This window comes from Anthonomus grandis, chromosome 7 (assembly GCF_022605725.1).
Source record: "Anthonomus grandis grandis chromosome 7, icAntGran1.3, whole genome shotgun sequence".
In the NCBI taxonomy this organism is placed as follows: Eukaryota; Metazoa; Arthropoda; class Insecta; order Coleoptera; family Curculionidae; genus Anthonomus; species Anthonomus grandis.
In genome coordinates, this window is record NC_065552.1 from 11,363,625 (window position 1) to 11,385,571 (window position 21,947).

The 21,947-nt window shown below is 29.7% G+C and overlaps 1 protein-coding gene and 1 long non-coding RNA gene across 5 annotated transcripts in view; one reads left to right on the forward strand and one right to left on the reverse strand.

The window, feature by feature from the left end:
• LOC126738818 (teneurin-a) overlaps nucleotides 1-21,947 on the forward strand; it is a 1,182,227-nt gene that overhangs the window by 237,971 nt on the left and 922,309 nt on the right. The gene's annotated exons all lie outside the window — the stretch shown is intronic.
• LOC126738823 (uncharacterized) lies at nucleotides 1,926-16,825 on the reverse strand. Its single transcript, XR_007661450.1, has 2 exons — nucleotides 16,535-16,825; nucleotides 1,926-2,255 (listed from the first exon to the last, which is right to left on the reverse strand). It is a non-coding gene; the product is annotated as an uncharacterized LOC126738823 (long non-coding RNA).

Below are 21,947 nucleotides of genomic sequence, written 5' to 3' on the forward strand. Positions count from 1 at the left end.
TTATCTCCTGTAATTAAAAAATTATGATACGTATAAATTTTTTACCAATGTTCTTTCTTTTTTTTTTTTTTTCGATTATAATTCTCTATGTAGGTGAAACTGTGCTAAAAATCTCTTTATGTGGCATATAGGATTTTTAAATAAAAAATTATTATTTTAAATTTATTGACATTTATCATAATATGAGAAATATTATATAAAGAGTTAAATATTTTTACACAATGAAACAACATTTAGTAGCAGACTCTGCATATCCTTTTGCTGGATATAATTTAGGTATAGCATGTAAACCTTTATATTTATATATTTTGACCAATGTATTTTTTTTTTGGGAAAATGGGAACCTTACAAACTGGAATAAAGCAACTAATAATAATGCAGAATATGATAGCACGAATGAAAATATCTTTGCTATTGCTAAAATTTATAAGAGAATACTACTTAATAAAGATATTTAGATTAAAGATTAAGATCAAATAAAAAAAAATTTAATAATTTTTAAAATTACTGGGTAATTAGCATTTAAAATTAGTGATAATTTATAAAAATGGTGTTATGAAAAATATAAATCTGGTTAAAAAAGAAATGGATTTTTTGTTTCCTGTGCCTAAATTTAAAGAAATCTGAGAAAATATGGAGTCACAATTTCAAAAAAAAATTAAAAAGGCACTTTTTTAAATATTAGATTTATTAGAGTATTTTTACAAAATAAAAAGTTTTATAGTAAATACAAGAATGCAAGAAAGTCACAAACACTTATACTTTTGCATGTGAATTAGTTAAAGTAAACTAATGTAAATTTTTAGTTATAAAAAAAAATAAACAGTAATAAATAAATACAACTTATTGTGTTAACACCTTATACACTATATAATACTAATAAATTTTCTTATTTACTGTCAGTATTAGGGTTGCGTCTTTTTCTACCCTTTTCTTTTTTATTAGGAGTTTCTTTTACTACCATTAATTCAATATTGGTGTCAAATTCAGTTTTTCGCCTTTCCGTGGTTTTACTATGCAACTTTTAAAGCCCAAATTTTAACCACTTTGTCTTCCAATATTTTGGTTTGATATGCTTCTACCAGCTTGTAAGTCTTTTTCCAATTGTATTTCTGCATCAATATTAGTTGGTAGGATGATAATTTTATATTTGGCCCCGAAAATGCCGATAATCAAGTTCATCAGAAAATTCAGGTTTCTCTTTAGTTTATCGACATTTATAAAGAAACTTTTGGAAGAAATTTTGCAAATTAGCAAACTTTTGTCACGTTTTTCCTTTTATTTCTACCCATTCACCAACAATTCATTCATCTTTATTGCTATCTTGGTAGAAAACAAATTATTGTTTGCTATTCTTTGGTAATTAAATTGCTTGACAAATAGTTTTCTCAAATCAAGTATGACGTATATAGTCTGGTGGTCACAGGCAGTTTGGCTTTTAGTAGTATCCGAGAGATTTTAAGTTCTAGTTCCTCTAATATAAAATTATTAGGATGAATGCTCCCACATTATTAAAAAGATAAAAGAGCAATAAAAGCCTCATATACTATACATCTCCTAAAACAAATAAGAATATTACTTAAGACTACCTTCATTTTCTTTCTTTCATAAAGTGTTATTTTTTCTCCACCTCACACGTCACTAAATTATTCAATATTAGTCAATACTTTTAGACCTAGATGAACCTAGCACTAACTTACTTGTAATTGTTCGGGATGTGGTAAGACCATAAAGAGTTTACACCTTAAGTTGATTTCAATAATAAATATAAATAAAAAATACTAAGAAGGAATTTCCATCACAATACCCTGAGCGAGAAAAGGGTTAAAAACATTTGCAGAAAATAAATATATTCAAAAGATAATAAATTAGTTTTATCTCTATAAGTTTTTTAATTAAAAACTCAATAAAAGGCTAAAATGGAATTAACACCTAATGTCTTTATTTAAAAAAAATGAGCATGGAAAATATTATTACTACAAACCTTTCTTAATATATATACAATAAACCCTACAATACTTTTGCGCATATACTTATAATTTTCTCCCAATTTGTGTTAACACGATCCTCAAGGTAATCACTGGTAGCTAGCGACCTCGCACATCAAACCGGGTTAACTGCATTGGCTGTTTATTGACCGGTGTAACCCTGGCGGCAGGGCATATCCCTCTCTTGGATGCGCCCTTTTGCCCTTCCTTGTTTACGAATAACGCGCCATAAAACATGGCTTAGCCCTCAGTTCACTCCTGGTAGCTCTGAGAAATATTCTGAATGTGGATTCTTCTATAGTTAAGGGTAAATTTATTTATTTGAGAATCCCGATGGTGGGATCTTATGATAATATTTTTAAAGTTTAATGGTTTAAAATTTCTTTAATTATAACGATATTTTACCTAATATTCAATTTTAAAATTAATATTTAATTTAATATTTAATACAGGTCATAATTAGACGGCTTTAGTTCAAATTGAATTTTGTTAAATATAAGTTTTCTTTTAATTAAACATGTTTAGTAGTTGAATATTTTAGCAAAGGTAAAATAAGTATTTTAAAACTCTATACCTTATTTTATAATATTGTTAATTCATTTCCTTAAAAATAAAGAAAAAACCAAAAAAAAATAATCGAAGTACCTTGAAATTAAATTTAATCACTTATCTTCAGTATCTAGATTTTTGAAGCTATTTTCTCGGCTGCCTAAGCAGTAAGTTTATAAGTGAGCATGAAAATTTTTATTTGGCAAGTGACCATCATCCCCTATTTTCAAAGAAGCAGAGTGGATGGAAAAAAAATTACCAGCTCTTTTATTATTTCTGAATATAAATCCTGGTCATTGCCTTAGGAATTTTGACAATAATAGCTGATCTGCCGTTGTCACAGTTTGTAGCTTGAAAGATATTTTCACTATAAAAAAATTACTGGTTGGGTAGTATATAAGATCAGGCTTGAATATGCAAAGCCTGGAGGTTTTTCTTTTCCTAAGGTCTATATTGTTTTTATACTACGATAATTTATAATCTAGAGAACAATGCAAATATCTTTACCTCCCATTATAATACCCTGTAATATTTTTAAAGTTTATTAAAATATTGAAAATTTTTAAGGAGCAGAAATATTCCTTGTTCGTGCTGGATATGTGCCGATAGGATTTTGTTATACCTTTTTATTCCCAGTTATATCTAAATTTGGCAGATATTAAGTTTTATTGTCAGGAATTTATTTACTATACCTTTATTTTCTATACTCAATAATAAAATTAGTATTAACAAATGTTAATATTATATACTTAATAGAGGCCATAATTACCTGGTTTTGCTTTAAAATTTTATATTAAAAAATTTTCATTTAGGTAGGAACCTTAGAATTAAATTATCTTCAGTATCTAGATTTTTTGAGCTGTTTCTCCGGCAGCCTGAGCAGTAAGTTTATAAATGACAACAATAATTCTAATTTGGCAAGTGACCATTAGTCAAGTTTAATACTTAAGGTCTTTATATTAGAATCTATATTGCAGCAGAAAATATGGAGGATGACAAATCGCTGCTTAGGAGCTATTGGTGCCATCCTTGCTAAACTGTATATATTACAAACAACAAATTGTGGTTTGCAATACTTGTTTGGACTTACTATCAAGCAAAACCACTAGGAATGCACTATAGTCATGCACATTTGATACCAGACATAGTCTTCCATTATAGAGACCTTGAAAAAGTTCTCGAAGCCGAACAAGGCCCTGATGAAATACCGCCAATAGTATAAACAAAGTCTATTTATTTCAACAACTCTATATATCTCATTGAAATATATAGATTTAGGTATTAATTAAGTATGCGCCTGTACTGACATCACCATTATGCAAACTATTTTCTCTTTCATACAAAAGAGATCTCTTGCCTGGAGACTGAAAAATTGCGCGGATTTAACCGATACTCAAAAAAGGCAAAAATACGTTTCCCATCAACTACCGTCCAATTACTTTAGTCTCAACAATCACCAAGGTAATGGAGAAACTTGTCAACTGTCACATTTTAAAATATCTCCATCAATAACCTTAGCGACTGTCAGCATGGTTTTTGAAAATATAAATCTGCTGGCGATCTGCGACTATCACGAAATAGCTCTGGACTGTTGACTTTAGGTATAGAAGAGGTAAAAGACATAATGCATGAAGTAGAGGTAGAATTCCACGCGAAACTCAAAAATTAAATAAAAAAAGGTGCTTTCATTTAAAAAAATGAAGTTGAAAGTCGAAATTTATTTTTGAGCAACCCTGTATATAGACAACTTCACGTACAAAAAAGCGCAACTTTAGTTTAAGTCTATTTGGAAAAGTGATCAATAAAGTATAGATAGCACTAATGATTGCCAACGTTCATAGAGGACGAGGCAATTAAAGAAGAAAAATATTTTAAAATATTTAAATGTACATTTATATATTTTATGTTAAAATATTTATGTATAAATATAAAGTAACAATATAATTAAAAATTATTTGAATATTAGAATCGTAATTATTTTAATATTAATCTTTTCTTAATTTTTTTTTTGCATTTGACTTTGACATTGTTTATGCACCAGGGGGCAAAGTAATTTTATATTTCATATTCTGTCTATAATACTTACCGATATGCTGTCAAATATTTTTTAATGGTAATGTATAATATGCAAAATGGGGGCTTCATAGAAAATGCTTTAATTGCTTCCTAGCATGGGAAGTTTGGTTACAACCGGTTGGTTGTTAAATATGCTTTTTTTAGGATTTTATTATTTATATTGAATTATCTTTTGATTTTAATAAATTTAGAATTTTTAGGAGTTTTGCTATTTTAACATAGTTTGGATTAGTCCGATGCCTATATACGCTGTATGTGCTAAATAAAATAAGAAACCCAATAGTTATTAATATCTGAAGAAATTAGGTATTCGGGGCTGGCTGCGTAGTACTACAAAATCTACTTCTAGGTATTTTTATTTTGCGTGGTATACAATAGATTTTTAAGCATGTGTTTGGCATTATTTTAAGATGATGCTAACTAGTGTGGTAAAAATTTATGGCAAATTTTCGCAGCTAAAATTTGAAATAATATATTTTTTTTGTTAGTATAAGTCGAATTTAAAAAAACTTTACATTGACTAAGGATTACCTTCAACTGTCTAATTTTAATTTGACTTAATGCCAGCCCCGGAAGCGTCGTTTGGAACGTGCCTGCCTAGCAGTCGTGTGGCTCTGGGTTCGAATCCCAGATTTGGCATGGTCGGTTGTGAGTATCCGATTTAGTTTTTACAAAATATAGAGGTTGTTCCAATTGGAACTCATGACTAAATGTGCTCAACACAAGGTCATTAAAAAAATACCTAATTTTATATAAGTTGGATTATTTGCAAAAAAAAAATGCATTAATCTTTTTGAAAATCATTTCTTGTTGTTGGCTTAAAAAATTTATTAGACTGTTATATTTGTTTTAGATTTAGATTTTTTTGTAGCGGAGTTTATATATTACCGATTAGACAAATTATATTTTGTTTTACAACTCTTGCTCACACCTAATTTCATAACTTAATGAGATAATTTTGAAAATCATAAACTTCGGTGGCGCTTCACCAATTTTCGGAAAACTTAGAAAACGTTTATTTTTGGTATATTTTTGGTGTAAACTTTGTCAAAAGGGTTTGTATGTAGAAAAGTAGAATCATAGTTTGAGCTAGCGGAATTTTGAGAAATCCTGGGCCCGCCCAAGAGGAAAAAAGATACTATTATTTTGGGCATTTCTAATATATTTTTTTAAGGTTCTCTTTGGTGGCCATATATGCTAGCATTCTAATTTAACTCCCTATAAGTGAATTTTTGGGTTTTATTATTTAATTCATCTCTGGTAAGTATTGAGTTTTTTTAGTTGCAACTTCTGCTAGGCTCATGTGACACCTTAAGCCTATTGCCATCTTTTTTATGCTATTTATATGTTAAATTTATGGCTATTAACGTAAATAAAATTTTAATTAGTTACTAGTAATTCCTGAAGTGCAAATCCGGGAAATAACACATTATAAAGGAATACCAGTGAGTCTTAAATAACATGTAATAATTAATATTCTAGAGGTTTAATTTAATAAACTAATAGTACTTTTCACCTTTTGATATTAAACCCTCAATTAACTTTTTAACCTGACCTTTTAAAGGTCCTTACTCATAGTTGATGACTTCCTTTACTGAATGTGTTTTTGGATTCTCTTTTGTGTCATAAATAAAAAAACGTAATAATAGTATATTACTATAGTTTTCTTTTAAGTAGTTTTTATGCAAAATATCACCAAATTAAATTCTCCTCATATTTAAAATATACTAAGTTTTTTTTTATATTATTAAGCAAAAACAAAATTTGGCTTCATTTTATCATAATTCTTTACGTTAAAATATTTTAATTCACTTAGTTATTACGCGTTAAGATAATTATATCTTCTTCATTTAAAATATTGTTGTTAAGAAAGTACCTAAGAATACTATATTCTATAATAGATGTAAAATCCAATTAAATTATGCACGAGTAGAAAGGTTTGTTGGCAGTTAGGCGAGTGTAAACGTGTTTAGTACATTAGAGACTATACTTTTTGTACGACGATCAATTCAGTGTTTTTCAATTTTTTTCTCAAATCATATTTATTTACCCTTGACCTTAATTTACCTTCTAAATTATGACTATGTTTGAACAGTTTACTTTTTTAGCTCCTAATTCATATTTTATACCATGATTTATATATCGTCAAGCATACATTTTGTAACTAAAAGTATAATTTTTCCACGGCATTACATTTCTATTTTTTGTTTGTTGTTTTCTTAACAGGCATAATATTCGGTTCCATTTCAGTGTTTATATTTCTTGATATTGGAGTTAAATTTCTGCAATAAAGTATTATAGTTTACAAACATTACTAGAAATAATTTATCTTTAAGTGCCTTGTTTAACTTTTTAATAATGGTCTGATACATACCAAAAGAAGATCACACTGGCAAAAGGTTTATTAAGTTTCAATTTTTTTTAGAACGTTTATAGCAATTATCTAAGTGTGAAGAAGTGCAGAAGATCATCCTTCTCTTAATGTTTACTGGAAAAATCTAGCAAAGTATCTTCACTATTCTCTATTTTTTGCAAGTAATATTTCTCTCCATAAACTGTATTTTTGCGTCAAGGAACTTTTTGCATACTTCTTTAACTATATCATACCAAAACACATTAAAAGTAAAAACCCTACATAATAAATGGATAAGCTGCACCAAATAACAGTGAGGTTACTTTAAAAGCATCATTGACCGTATTTTTAAAGTAAACAATAAATTCTCCGGCCCCATATCTCAACCGCCTGGAAAGCACGGAACTCTTATTAAGAAAACTCGACCCGATAAGACTTGAGCGTAGAATACACAAACTTTAATTACTTAAAACTTATTTGATAGCCTCCATTTGTTCCACGTCAGGTCCCTTTAAACAGTCCGGCAATAATTACTTCGAAATTAAAGTTTATTATTTTTGTTTAGCTCGCAATAAAGTAAGGAAGGAGAAGAGAATGAGGAGAAACCGGGATAAAGGAATCATAAGTTAATTGGGTTTTATTACTTATCTGAACGAACGATTTGAAGGAGAATTGCGGATAGGATTCTATCGTTATAAATTAATGGATTGAAGGTTTTCGGATGGGTTTGAGGTTTTCAATTTCAATTAAGAAATGTGTTATTAGAAGTGTTGTAGGGTTACGAATAAATGGCTTATAAGATTTGCTGTTTTTTAATTGTTAAAAAGGTTTAATATTTTTTTAAATCTCTAGTTAAATAGCAAACTGGAAATTTGGTCACGTTACTTTCACATAAATGGTTAAATTTATCGATAAGATCGATACGCTTAAACAGGAAATATGGCTCGATAAAGATAATACGGTGGCATTACTTTTGTCTAGCGTTTGCATTTACTCGATGAAAAATGGTGATTAAATTTATTGAAATGGCATTTTTCTACTACTTGGCTAGGCTTCGATATGTGAAATATTTCGCATAGCTTACAATTTTATGGCCCTACTATAGAAACCATATCATAGATTTAATCGAATGGCACCTATCCAATAAAGGAAGATATTCTTATGTAGGTCTTACCTTTATTATTAGAATGATCTCATTATAATAAATCCACTAAGTAGAATAGACTGATTTATCTAGTAATGTAAACTATTTAACTTAATATTATAATATATAGTCTAAATAAAGCCACAGTACCTGAAGTGAACTACTTTTTATTAAATTATCTAAAGAGACATAGTCTTATTTTCCTAATTTCTATCATTTGGATTTTTTTATTTATAATAATATAAAAAAGGTCGCAAAAATATTAAAATTATGTAGTAAAGTCAAAGTATATGGACAGTCATAAAATTAGATATCTTATCCTTATTTATCAAATTTATTATAAACAAATAACATATAAGTTTTAAACAATAAAAGTATAAAATAAAAAATGTCCAACGAAAATGAAAATAAAATTAAAAATTATTTTTAAGTTTGAAAATTGACCACTAGGGGCGTATTTACATGATCAATAATTCAGTTCTAAAGTTTTTCCAGTAAATAAATATTAGCTTAAGGTACATTTTTAATAATGCCACTAACTGTTGGATCCATTCTACTTGACCCAGTAAACTGAAATATTTTTTTGGTTTCCATTGGGATTGGTCCATATAATATTGTCAAACTTTTGTATTATTTCCTGACTGGAGTGATGGAAATAGGCCTGTATTTGGTTGACCCAATGGAGATATTCTTTGAGTCGAAGCCCCCACTGACTTCAGTGATTCATTACTGTTAGTTGTTTTATTATTTCGTCTCTTATTACGACTTTTATCTTTTAGGCGTTTTGAAGTTGAAGCCTCATCTGACTGCATTGAATCATTGCTGTCACTATCCACTTTATCTTTAGTCTTTATAACCACTTTTATTATTTATTAAACATATGCACTTGTAATCAGCTGTTCTGCAAAAGTAATTTTAATTTATATCTACTTTTGCACTAACTATGAAAAGAGCAAAAGCAATCCTGTGATTTCTTATGTCAGAAGGGGTAGATTATGACCTAAGCCAGTGCAAAAGTACTCGGATCTTGAATTTCTCGTAGTTTTGAATCTTAATATTGCACCAGTATATCATAAATGATCTACCCGGCTATACTGTGGGAGGCGGGGGTAAAATCTGTTAAAATCCATTTATATCGCGTGATTGGTAATCAGTTTTTAACTTATGAAGAATTAAACACCGTTTTAATTCAAATTGAAGCTTTTTTAAATTCACTTCCTCTTACACCCTAACAACCCAGTAACAACCCAAATGACCTGATTGCCTTGACACCCGGGCATTTTTTAGTACTGGAGCCTCCGACTGCTCTCCCCGAGACTGATTTGACCTCGTTACCTGTAAATCGTTTAGATCACTGGCAGATGCTCCAAAAAATGCATCAAGATTTCTGGCGCCATTGGTCTAGTGAGTATTTGCACACGCTATATCAACGTGCCAAATGGCATAAGCCTATTGTTAACCTCTCTCCTGGAACGCTAGTCGCAATGACTTAGCACCGCCCCTGCAGTGGCATAAGGGTCGAGTTAAGGAGGTACATCCGGGTTCGGATGGAGTAGTCAGAGTCGCTACTGTTCAAACCAGTAATGGCACCTTAAAGCAACCCGTAGTCAAGTTATGTCCTTTGCCGCTTTCAAGCCACTGAAAAATGCAATGTAGTTTTGGTAGGCGGTATGTTCAGTTTTCTTAAATTTTACAACAGTTTGCATCAAGTAGTTCATTCTTCATTCTATTTCAAATTTTCATTAAACTTTAACTCAATTTCGCTTGGCTCACTGTGTAGAAATAGTTAGTTAAAGTATTTCTATTCAAATGCACCCAAAAGAATATTTTGAGGCCTTATAAAAAGGTGCGCGTCCAACATACTAAACCAGTTCGTTGAAACCCATTATCAGAAGAAGTAAATTCGCTAAACCGCATCACTCACGCATCTAGTACCACCCGATACAATCCCGTGTTTATGGGATAAACCACATTTCGTACTGAGAAAAAGGTGGCCAACTAACGCGAGTGAAAAACTGTAATCGAGAGAAAACCAGGTAAGGTCTCACAACCATTAATTGTCAAAAAACAATAAATACAGTCCTTTTTTCTTAACAGTGAGCTTTCGATATATTACTTTCTTCGCAAAAATAAAAATCAAATAGACATTTTGGTATTTTAGACTTCTTTAGATTACTGTCTAGCAAGTGTATCATTTACGATGCACCAAAAAAACTAAAAATCTAAAAAACTGGAAAATTATGAACTGTTCAGAACTGAACAGTGAAAATGAATATAGGAAATGCTTTCAATATGTATCCTCTAGCTATAATGTATTTTGGCCCCAGAGACTAAATTTCAATATTTAAGCTCGGCAGCGAACGTGTTTAAGGTAATGTTGTAGTACAAAGTAATCCTTGGGAGCGGGAAGTTTTGTATATTTTAAGATTCCAGAAGTAATTTAGTTAAAATAAAATGCAATAGTTCAATAAAAAGCTAGTTTTGTACCATTTTTATATAATTCCACTTAAATGGCCTTCCCTTTTTTCAATACACTCTTAAAGCCTTTTGTGGAAATTCTCCATAACCCTATTCAACATATCAACGGAAATATTAGCAATTTCGTCAATAATTTTCGTTTAAAGTTCCTTAATGTTTCTTGGTTTAACAAAAACAATCGTTTTGTTAAACCAAGAAGATCTTGAAGACTTTTTGCTTTAGGTAGCCCTACAAAAAGTAATCACAAGCCATTAAATCTGGCGATCTTGCAGGCCAGCCAATATCTCCTCGTCGGAAATAATGTTTGCAAAGAGTTCAACGCCGCTCTTGTGAAGCGTAACGAAGCAGCAATATGCTAAAGCCAAAACTGGTTTTTCTGTGGAAATCTGATTAATTTCTGACTTAAACAATGGTTAATCATATAAGTATACCAGTTGAAATTGATGGTAATCGTGTTATCATACTCATCTTCAAAAGCGTAGGGACTGATAATTTTCATGGAAGACATCGCACAACAGGCTGCTACCTTCAGGCTCTATAGCAGTTGGTCGTGGAGCTTCTGTTGATGTCTAGAACTTTAATATCGGCAGTTTTGTTTATTGGTGTAGCCAGATAAATGGAAGTGTGCCCTGTTAGACATCTACACATTGTAATTATCGATCTCATTTTTAAGGAAAGGTTCAACAACACGTAGCTTATTTGGGAAATCTGCTGGTTTTGGTGACTGGATTATTTGAATTTTGTATGCGTGAAGATTGAGATATTTGTGCAATATGAAGTAAAGAATCTTACACATGTTTTATGCCTGAGCTCACTTTCGGATCGAACATTTTGGACTCTGCTGTACAGGTTCCTTAACCCGATCCACTGTCTCAGGCATTCTGGCACTTTTACATAGTAATCGAATAAGCTCCAAGTCACAGGTCTCAAATTTAATAAATTTAAGTTGAGAATTACGCCCATACTAGGCATCATCAGATCTACTTGTGTATTCACTAATAAAAAGAACAAAAAAGAAGCAGAGAACTACATAATAGAAGATGAACTACAAGAAGAATACTACATGATACAATTCAAGGGTAGAAGTTAAGTTCAAATTTTGTTCTTCTTATTAGTAAATACATAAGTGGATCTGATGATGCCTGCCTAAGTACCTAGTATAGGCAAAGCACGTGTGTTTGTGTGAATCCTTTGAACTTATTTTAATAAATTTGAGACTTGTGACTTGGAGTTTGTTTAAGTTATATTTAATATAAGTCGATCTCTTTGAGAAAAGATCGACTATTTCTTGGAATCCTGATATTTTGTCTTATTATTGTTGTGACTTACACGCCAGTAGTTCTATATCCTGAAAAACGAATAATTTAAGTGGAATCACTTAAAACATACAGCTATGTTCCAATTTACATAATCTAATGAAAAGCTTTGATTTTTTGTTCTCCCTGAAGAACGCCTAATCTAGGCCGAAACGTTGGCAATAAAGGAAAAAAGTTTTGAAGCTTTTATTTTAATTGACCCATTATTCAACTTAACCCTTAAAAGTTAACAAAATTAAACTTGGTCACTAAAACAACACACAAAATTAATTTTGTAGTATGAACACAAAAGCACAAAAATACGTTGCTCGGTACGCCAATGAGCCTTTAACTAAAATGACTAATGGAAAATATTCCAAGGTTTCTAGTTATGTTAAAAAAACCTTAAGCTAATATTTTCCGAAGAAATTTAAAATTGGATTATAGACATTTTAGTTGTGCCTTTTAGATGTAAAAATAATTTTCAGCATTTTGTCTTAAGCGCTTCTAAAATGTCTGTTAACAAAATGTTAATTTCTTTATTTCAATTTTTTTTATTCAGATAACGTCAATTACAAATCTTATAAAATTATTAAACTTATATGTTTTTTAAATTTACGCGTTACCAAACTTCCATACTTCAAATTTATTAAAAAACAAGGTGCGTTTTAAACCATTTTTAATGCATAACCAAAGTAAACCCGATCCTCATATCCCTTATGTTCCTTACAATTTGCATATTTTGCAATTTTTTTTAAATTAAATAATTTTTTCTTATTTTAGTTTAACATTAATTTGGTTAATTATTTTTTACTTATATATTTATTTCTAGTTACCTAGAGGTCTAGGCTTCATTACTAGACTTATATTTTTTACTAATTTACCATTAATTAATTCGTATAGTTTTTCTAATTGGCTTCATTGACATCTCAGGTAAAATAATTTACAACATTACATTGCTAAAGTAATAGAATTGATCTTTATACTTCTAAAAAATTAATATCGTCAATGAAATTATTCTTTAAAGACCTCAACGCACTTTTAATAAAGCAATACAATAAAATACATACAGTGTGGTGACTTAAACTGGAATAAAGTCAGTTAAAACTAATCAAATTTTATCTCGCAAAATTCCTGAGATCCGTCGATTTTTGTTTATTTTTTTTCACATTTCAAGATAGTTTTTGTATTTTTTTACCTACAGGGGGGGTCCAAATTAACCCAAACTTTTTATTTTCAAATGGAAAGCCACTTTTTTTAAACTCTCATTGAAAAGAGCCCTTTTTCCTGATTAAATTGCCCTATTTACTTTTGTGATTATCTAAAGGAGAAATAAGAAAAAAAAATAAAAACCATTAAATTATTAAAAGTCTCGAAATATTTTGTGTTGGTAAATTTTTGGCGTATTTGTTTATTTTATTGGTATCGAGACATTTCCTGACATTGTTGTAGTGTCACTGTTAAAGTAAATTTCAACCAGTTATTAAGTAAGTTAACTTATATCGGTAAAATGCCTTATTTATCCGAATCTCACATGATTGAAATCTTAATGATGATTGGTTAGGTTATGGGGACTGAAGTCGTACTCAGCTAGAGGTTGTCCACTTATTCAGGCAGAAATATCCAGATTTGCCACCTATTAACCAAGGTACGGTTAGTAAAATCGAAAGCAGATTTCGAGAAGTTGGGCACGTAAGGCATGTTTCAAGACAAAGGTCTTCTAAAATCGATGAAAACACCCAATTAAATGTATTGTTAGCGATGGAAGAAAATCCGGTAACTGCAGCCAGAAGAGTAGCTCGCGAAAACTCTCTTCATCAAAAATCTGTGCTAAAAATTTTAAAAAGTGCAACGACCTTACAAAATGCAACCCGTTCAAGAGTTATTGGAAGACGATCCAGATCGCAGAGTTCAGTTCTGTGAATTAATGATGAACGCCATTGACGAAAATCGCATATCTTCGGAGTGGATCCTTTTTTCTGATGAGGCTACATTCACCCTAAATGGCCATGTTAATAAGCAGAACTATCGTTACTGGTCTGACGAGAACCCACACTGGGTAAGGGAAATTAATACACAATATCCCTAGAAAACTAATGTTTGGGCTGGCATAATTGGCAGGCAAGTTATAGGGCCCATATTCTTCAATGATACTTTAACTGGGGAAAGATATCTAGAATTTCTTGAACATGAACTAGTTCCAATCTTACGTGCCTTATATCCGAGTCAGTTCGATACAGATGTGTATGATGAAAGAATCTGGATGCAACAAGATGGTGCTCCCCCAAATTATGCCCGTAATGTACGCCAGTATTTAGATGACAATTTTCCAAAGAGATGGATTGGTAGAAGGGATGCAATCGAGTGGCGAAACGTTCTCCCGATCTCACCCCACTTGATTTTTTTCTGTGGGGACATTTGATAAGTCAAATTTATATGAGCAAACCAGGAAACCTAGACGAACCTAAAGAACGTGTTAGGCAAGAAATCCGACAAATATCTCCAGAAGTGTTAGAAAATGCCAGAAATGAATTTTATTATCGTCTTGGGCTTTGCCAACAAGTAAATGGTGCTCATTTTGAGCATCTTATACATTAAACACAACTTTTAATATTTTAATGGTTTTTATTTATTTTTTCGTATTTCTCCTTTAGATAATCACAAAAGTAAATAGGGCAATTTAATCAAGAAAAAGGGCTCTTTTTAATGAGAGTTTAAAAAAGTGGCTTTCCATTTGAAAAAAAAAGTTGAAGTTAATTTGGACCCCTCCTGTATGTGAAAAAATACAAAAACTATCTTGAAATGTGAAAAAAAATAAACAAAAATCGACGGGTCTCAGGAATTTTGCGAGATAAATTTTGATTAGTTCTAACTGAATTTATTCCAGTGAAAGTCACCACACTATATAATATATAACATAACATTATCATTAGCACTAGGAGCTTAGAAGATGAGCAACTAGATAAATATAAAGGATCTCTGATCTGCGATAAATTTAATAATACTCTTTATTTATTTTAACAGAAAAAAAATTGCAGTATATGAAAGGCAAAACATAGATGAAAAAGGTAAAGTTCGTTTTTTTAGTACTCACTAATATGCTAAGGCAATTATATGCTATCCATTATACTAAGAAATTATTATGTCCAACTAATGAAGATAAACCAAATTTATTTAGTGATCGAGAAATCAAAACTTAATCCTTTTAATTTTAAGAACTATATACAATTGAGCGTAATTAACATAGATTTTTATCTAAATTTATAAAGTCTTAAATATTTTTGCGAATGCGTAGCACAAATATACACTATTTAAATGTTCTATTAAAAATTGATTAATTTTAAATTTCATAATCTTAAATTAAATATATAAAATCTTAAATTTAAATTTAAAAATTGATTGTTTTAGTTGATTAAAAGATTATTTATAGTTTATTATTTAGTTGATTGAAAGTTATTTATATTTCCTTGAAAGTTTTACTAGGGTTGTTAATTACTTGTCGATATAACTATACTTCAAATCAAAAGAGAAAACACGTATAACATACTTAAATTAAAATGACAGCGGGTTTTTTATATTATATATTTTTTGATACATAAAACAATAAAAACCATTTTCACTTTTTTATTTTTTCTTGCAATTATTCAATCTAGTTATTTTGATTATTTTAAGCATTCTTTTTTTTTGCTCTGAACTATGACGTAAGTATTTCTTACTTATTTATTTATGTAAAAATATATTTTCTATATGTGGCTTCTCCTCCTGATTTTTTGGTGTATTTTTTTCGCTGTATTTGTTAAAGCTAAAATCTTTATAATGCTTATACTTGTTTCGGGTAATAATTTCCATAGTGTCCTTGTCTTTTTACTAATTACTTATTACATTTACGTTTATTTCACTTTTTATATTGTTATCTGAGCTTTGTTATTTCATTAATTTTGCTGCATAATCCTAATAGAATTTCTTATTATGCATATTTGGCAAGATATATTTAATAGTATTATTTATTTTTGATCTTTTAGATCATATCTATATTAGTTAATCATCTTTATTGCAGTATCTTGATTACGCAGATTACAGGCATAGAAAATTTAATTGATGACATGATATATTATATCTTTTAAAGCTTGATCTTCCAGGTATATATGGTTAAAATTCTATTAAGATTGGTTTTAGTTATTGGCTTTTCTGATTTCACTATTTAACCACAATTGTGTAGGAATGTAATTAAAAATTTCTCATAACAAATAAAAGTGTGTCAGCAAAGTCGCGGCGGCCATTTTCCAGATATTATTTTTTACGGCCAATTGCAGTGTGCTTCAGCTTTATACTGAGATATAAATAACACTCAGTTTAAAATAATTGACTTTTATTTTATAATTAAAATGTGTATTCTTATTGGGACACTTTTTACTTAATATTGGACGTTAGCATACTTAAACATCATATGAACATCTGTCGTTACGTTAAGATTACGTTTACGTTAAGTATGATCCCACTTTCGAACTCCTTAAGATTTTTTCAACTTCTAAAAACCAAACCAAAGAAAATCTCAATCTTGTATTAAGATAAATATAGAATATATAATATCTTAGTGCATATAGAATATGCGCCTTTGATTAAAACTGAATTAAGACAAACTGTTACTTACCTACAGGAAGTTAGCTATTGACTGGCGGTAATTTCCCACATTTGTAATTAATGATTTGATAAATTGTGGATTAGATATGAAATGCGGCGGATGTGTGGTGCTGTGCTTTTGATTGGCACGTCAAACCGATGTAGCTACGTCGCCCTGTGTAAATGGTTTCGTGTTAGAAACAGTGGCAGTCAAATTACCACAGGGTGAAAACAATGGATCCTATTATTGTGCTTAATTTAAAAATACTCTAACAGAACCGATATTATCAAATAGCTGTAAGTGTAATAAAAACTGCCTTGTTTTTATTATACTAACAGCTATTTGATAAAAACCTTTAATAACATTTGATAAAAACTACCAAAAGTTAAAGAGAAATTTTATTAGTTTACAGCAGTAAATAAGTTTGCTTGAATTCACTTTTCTTAATTAGATAAATTAAATTAGGTCACTATACTTAATTTATAATTTTAATAATTAATGATATATTTATACCGTAAAATACAAATGTCGTGTGGAAAGAAATATTTAGCAATAATATCAGCATTTAAGTGATATTTAAATTATTTGGTTTAGCTACTATTGACATGTTTTAGTGCTACGAATATTCTTTCTGTGGATACAAGTGGGTAAAAAATATAGTTATAAATATATTTTTTGGAACAGAATAAGCACTAGACATTATAAAAGTTAAAAGATAATATTAAGAATACAAAGAAATGCTTATCTTTGGATGATAATTAAGGGAAATTAATTTTTTTGATCCTTATAATTTTAACATTTCCTTATATAAATAACATAATTGAAATAATCGTATATTTTAAATTCTCTAGATCTGGGACATTTGGAGGCAAATTTAATTCCAAACTCCTTAAAAAATATTCAAAAATTTTAATCTATAATGATTTTGTTGATAATTAAAATAGTCCAAAAGAAATGGAACTAAACATATGCAAGTACTCGAAAACTGCAAAATCCTCAATTCTGAAGGACGGTTGTAGTAAAATTAATCCTAATTGCTTCAACTATTTCTTTATATTCTTATCCTTTATGATTTAGTGAAACTATTTCCATGATCGTACTTTTATATTTAAATTTTCGAATAAGATAGAGTTCAACAAAAAGTCAAAAGCGACTAATTTCCAAAAGTTTGTAATTCCTAAACTTCTAAATAAATTATATATAAATTCCACCATTTATGCAAAAATGTAAAAATATTTGTTAAAAGCGCTTACTAAAAATAAGAAAATAAGACGCTTCTTACTATTAGAATATTACACCTTTTAATTTAAGAATAAATAGAGATTCTTATTTTTTTATTATCAAAAAAGGTCACATAAAAACCAATTCATTTCAGAAGCTATTAATTAAAATATCCAAAATATTTCAAATTATTAATGAAAGTTAAATGGACACTTAGCTATAAAAAAATTTGGTTTTCATCTACGTTATGCATAAGCAATAGAAAACCTATTTATTTATCGCCAATTTGTTAGTCGCGGTGTTCTTATTATTAGAAATATATCCTTGTATAACTAACATCAATTAATTAATATTAAAAACTCCTATCAGCTTTTGACAAAAACTAAATTAACAAAACATTATATAACAAATTTTGTCGTCTTTTATTTTAGTAGTAAGTGACCAAGAAATATTCTTGGTCGTCATAAAAATTTTCCCTATATATTACACTAAAAATTTGTTTTCATAATATTTTGCTAATTTGTTTGTAAAATTATTGTTATAAATTTAATGGAGCAGTTAAACATACAAATAATATTGTTCAGTATTATTATAATTTAAACTTAACAAATAGTATATTATTCAAATATAATGAAAACTTTTTTACTACTTTTTTGGTACAAATACTAAAATTACGTAAATTTTAAGTCAAAAACCTCCAAATATAAAAGTAATATAAAAGTAGCTCAGAAATCATAATACATCAAAAATAATTGCTACTTTAATCTTAAATATTGGTATAATTAATTATTACTTTTTTTTTAATACCTGTATAGTTCTCAAAAATTAATAATCTTTTATCACCATGATATTGGTGCTTCGAAACGAATCGACCTGCTTCAATTACTTTTTTGTTAATAAAAAGGAAAAAGTATTATTTAAGAAAAAAGCGTCCCGTGAAAAGATTTTTTTGGAACTAAAAAGTTTAATAAACAAAAAATTAAATTACATTTGGTTTCCATTTAAGTTATGCATTAAGTTACTAATTAAATAAGAAGTTAACAATAATAATTGATTAAGTATTTTGCTCAGCAAATCAAGTTTTAATGGCATAGGTATTTACTTTTTTTTCTTACATATTAAAACGCAAAAAGCAGCTTAACCCACACATTAAAAAAAATACATTTTTTAATTTTAATAGCTCTTAGAATAAATTAATGGCAACATCTACTTCAAAGAGAAGAGTATAACGGTAACAGTGTCAGGCCGTCACCACACCCTCTTGGTATGCCGGGCGGCATTCATTGTGTCCGTATGTCATAAGAGCCTGAGTAAACTTTTATTGTAATTGTGTTTACATATCCCGGTGCAATTGTATAACGTAACAATAAGGGCCGGTCCCCAGCGACACGCAGTTATAACGCTTTGTATGCCTTAGACATATGCGGTAAGCCCCATTACATGTAAGAGCAGTTGTCCTAAGGCTCTACGCTAAATAAATACTCCCGTGCTCGATTTAGGTATTTGTGTGAATGTGCCTTTCCTGCATTTTTAATTTAATTTTAGAGTTGCTATTTCAAGAGTGACCACGAGGCACTGCAGGCACACATTTTGCCCAGGTAAAGAAATGCAATACCTCATAGATATACGTTTTAATGCTTTATGTTATGTTTTTTGGTTCAAGAGTAAACTAGCTTTAGGACATTATTTATTTCAAATTTGTTAAATTATATTAAATACTCCCAAGATAAGAAGTTCTAATTTTGATGCAAGATCTGTATATAATATAAGACATTAGTAATTTTTGAAGTATATACCAACGACGCAACTGGAATATAAAAAAAGTTAAAATCTTTGACCAATTTTTCTATTTCTTAAGCAAACTTTTGTAATTCTTGTATGTAAGAAATTTTTTCACATGTTTTCCTTATTAAATTTTTGTAATACCTGTGGATGGTTTCATTAAGTCTATTTTTGATAGCACTCCCCAGAAAGAAATTTAGAGGAGTAAGGTCGGACTGTTGCGACCACCGATTTCATTAAAAAATTATTTTATTTGCGCAACCTAGTTATATCTAGAGTGCGTTAATGACTCAGAAAACGGAAGCAATCGCAGAAAATAAATTTTGGGTTGGTATGTTATTATCCATGAGGAGCAACCTGCAAAGAAAATTAAGTGAGAGCTTAAAAATTATAAGCATAATATAATATATAGTACGTATTTCAAGCCTTAGAAGTGCACTTGAGGTGGTCCGTGGTAAAAGTAAAAGGCGTTTAAAAAATGATATTTAGATTTTTTCTAAAATTTCGGCATATCTGAGGCCCCGCGCCGGTAACGAAGATAATGGATTTAAAACTATTGAATTAAATAATGTTATCTTTGAAGACTAATGGTTGGAAACGACATTACAGCCTGTTGTATCCGATCCATAATGCTGCATCTGTAAGAAGATGGCTTAATTAAAATTTTCACAATTAATAGTGGTGCAATGGTGGGCAACTGTTAAGCTTACAAAGAAAATCTATATTTGAATTGAAGCAAAGAAAAAGATTTGTCGTGGTCTTTATAGATCTTTTTAAGATCTTTGTCTCTGTAACCTAAGTCGAACTGCTTTATTGAGCGATATGAAATTCGAGATGTAGTTTTGAAATTCTTTAAACAAAGTTGGAAAAGCGAAGATTGAATTTTTGTTAAGCTAAGTGTGGCATTATTTGTAATAAAGTAACAACTTTGAAGTGCTTTTATATTTTTGCTTTTTCAATATTTTCTACTTAAAAAACATATACTATCTTAAAACTGCTCAAAATCATTGTTTTAAAGCTGTTCGTATTTAAGATTTTTCACCATTTTAAATTAATATACATTATGATTGTTACATTTTTTTTTCTAATAAAATGTGTTAAAATTAAAGATGTGTAGGATATTTAACCTCAAATAATTTATATTTTTTATTATAATAAATAATCGATACAAATTTTGTTATAGTACCGTCAAACGGGGTAAATCGGGACGACTATTAGCTATTTATGTTATATTTTTTTTATACAACTGCCGAACAAAGTTAAAATTTAGCAGAAAGTGACCGTAGTCCATACAACAGCAGAAATATGTATTCGATTATTTTTTAATTTCCATGGATTATAGACCCCGTTTTGAGGCGAATCGGGACGCGCCGTTTTAGGCCATGTAAAATGCATGTCGCCCCGCGTATGAGGAAAATCGGGACCAAAAATTAAAAAAAAAAGTATAAAAACAAAAAAAATACTACAGTAAAATACAAAAACAGTCTTTATTTTACAGTTTTCAGTTACAAATTTAAAAAAACCACATTAAAAAAAATATTTTCAGAAATAATATAATGATATTAGGTGGCATAAGATTTTAACTTTAATTGTAAAGGAAATTTGCATTCTCCTCGTCGCAATTCGGTTGGTTTAGGTAGTTTTTTATTAATTTGTTCCGGCGTAATCATGCAAATATCTTCCACTGTTGAAAAAATAAAACAATTTTTTATTTTTCGGATTGATCTGAGAAATTTAACTTCAAAACTTTTACCAAAGAGTCCCTGAATTTGCCCCATAAAATATTTTTTCACTTTATTTGTCTTAAACTTAACTTCGACAAAATCGTCAGTGGCAATGCTATTTTCCATTGGATGCTGTACATTAAAGCATTCGTTCAGTTCCATTGCTTCAGATTCTGCTTTATCTGACTCAAGTTCGAAAATGTCGTCCTCTTGAGAGTCTTGAGACAGTGTTGTCTTGCTTGTTGAGAGTTGCGGTTGCGTTTCTAAAAAATCTGTGGTAGAAATGCTTTTGCCTGGCTCGACTGTAACTTTCTTTTTCTTTGCTACAGTAGGCTTGCATGCATTCCTGCTTTCGTTAAGCACTTCTACTACAGATTCCGTCTAGTCATTAGGATCATCTTCTTCGAGGTTTCTTTCTGGTCGCAACCTTTTCAAAACTTGATTTGAAAAATTTGATGGGAATGATTCCCGTGCCACGAAAACTGCTTTTAATATTTTGTGTTAGAGTTGCTTCTAGTTTGCTTATAGCTTGCCTTAGTAGGCTTGGAAAATACTCCTTCGGCAAAGAACCCTTGTATTGTTTTTTCCAACCTTCTAGAGTTGACCTCCAACCCTTTTTCATCGGACCAAAAACGGACACGTCAAGTGGCTGTGTTAAATGAGTTGAATTTGGCGGCAAAAAAGAAAACCGAATATTATTTTCTTCGCATAATTCA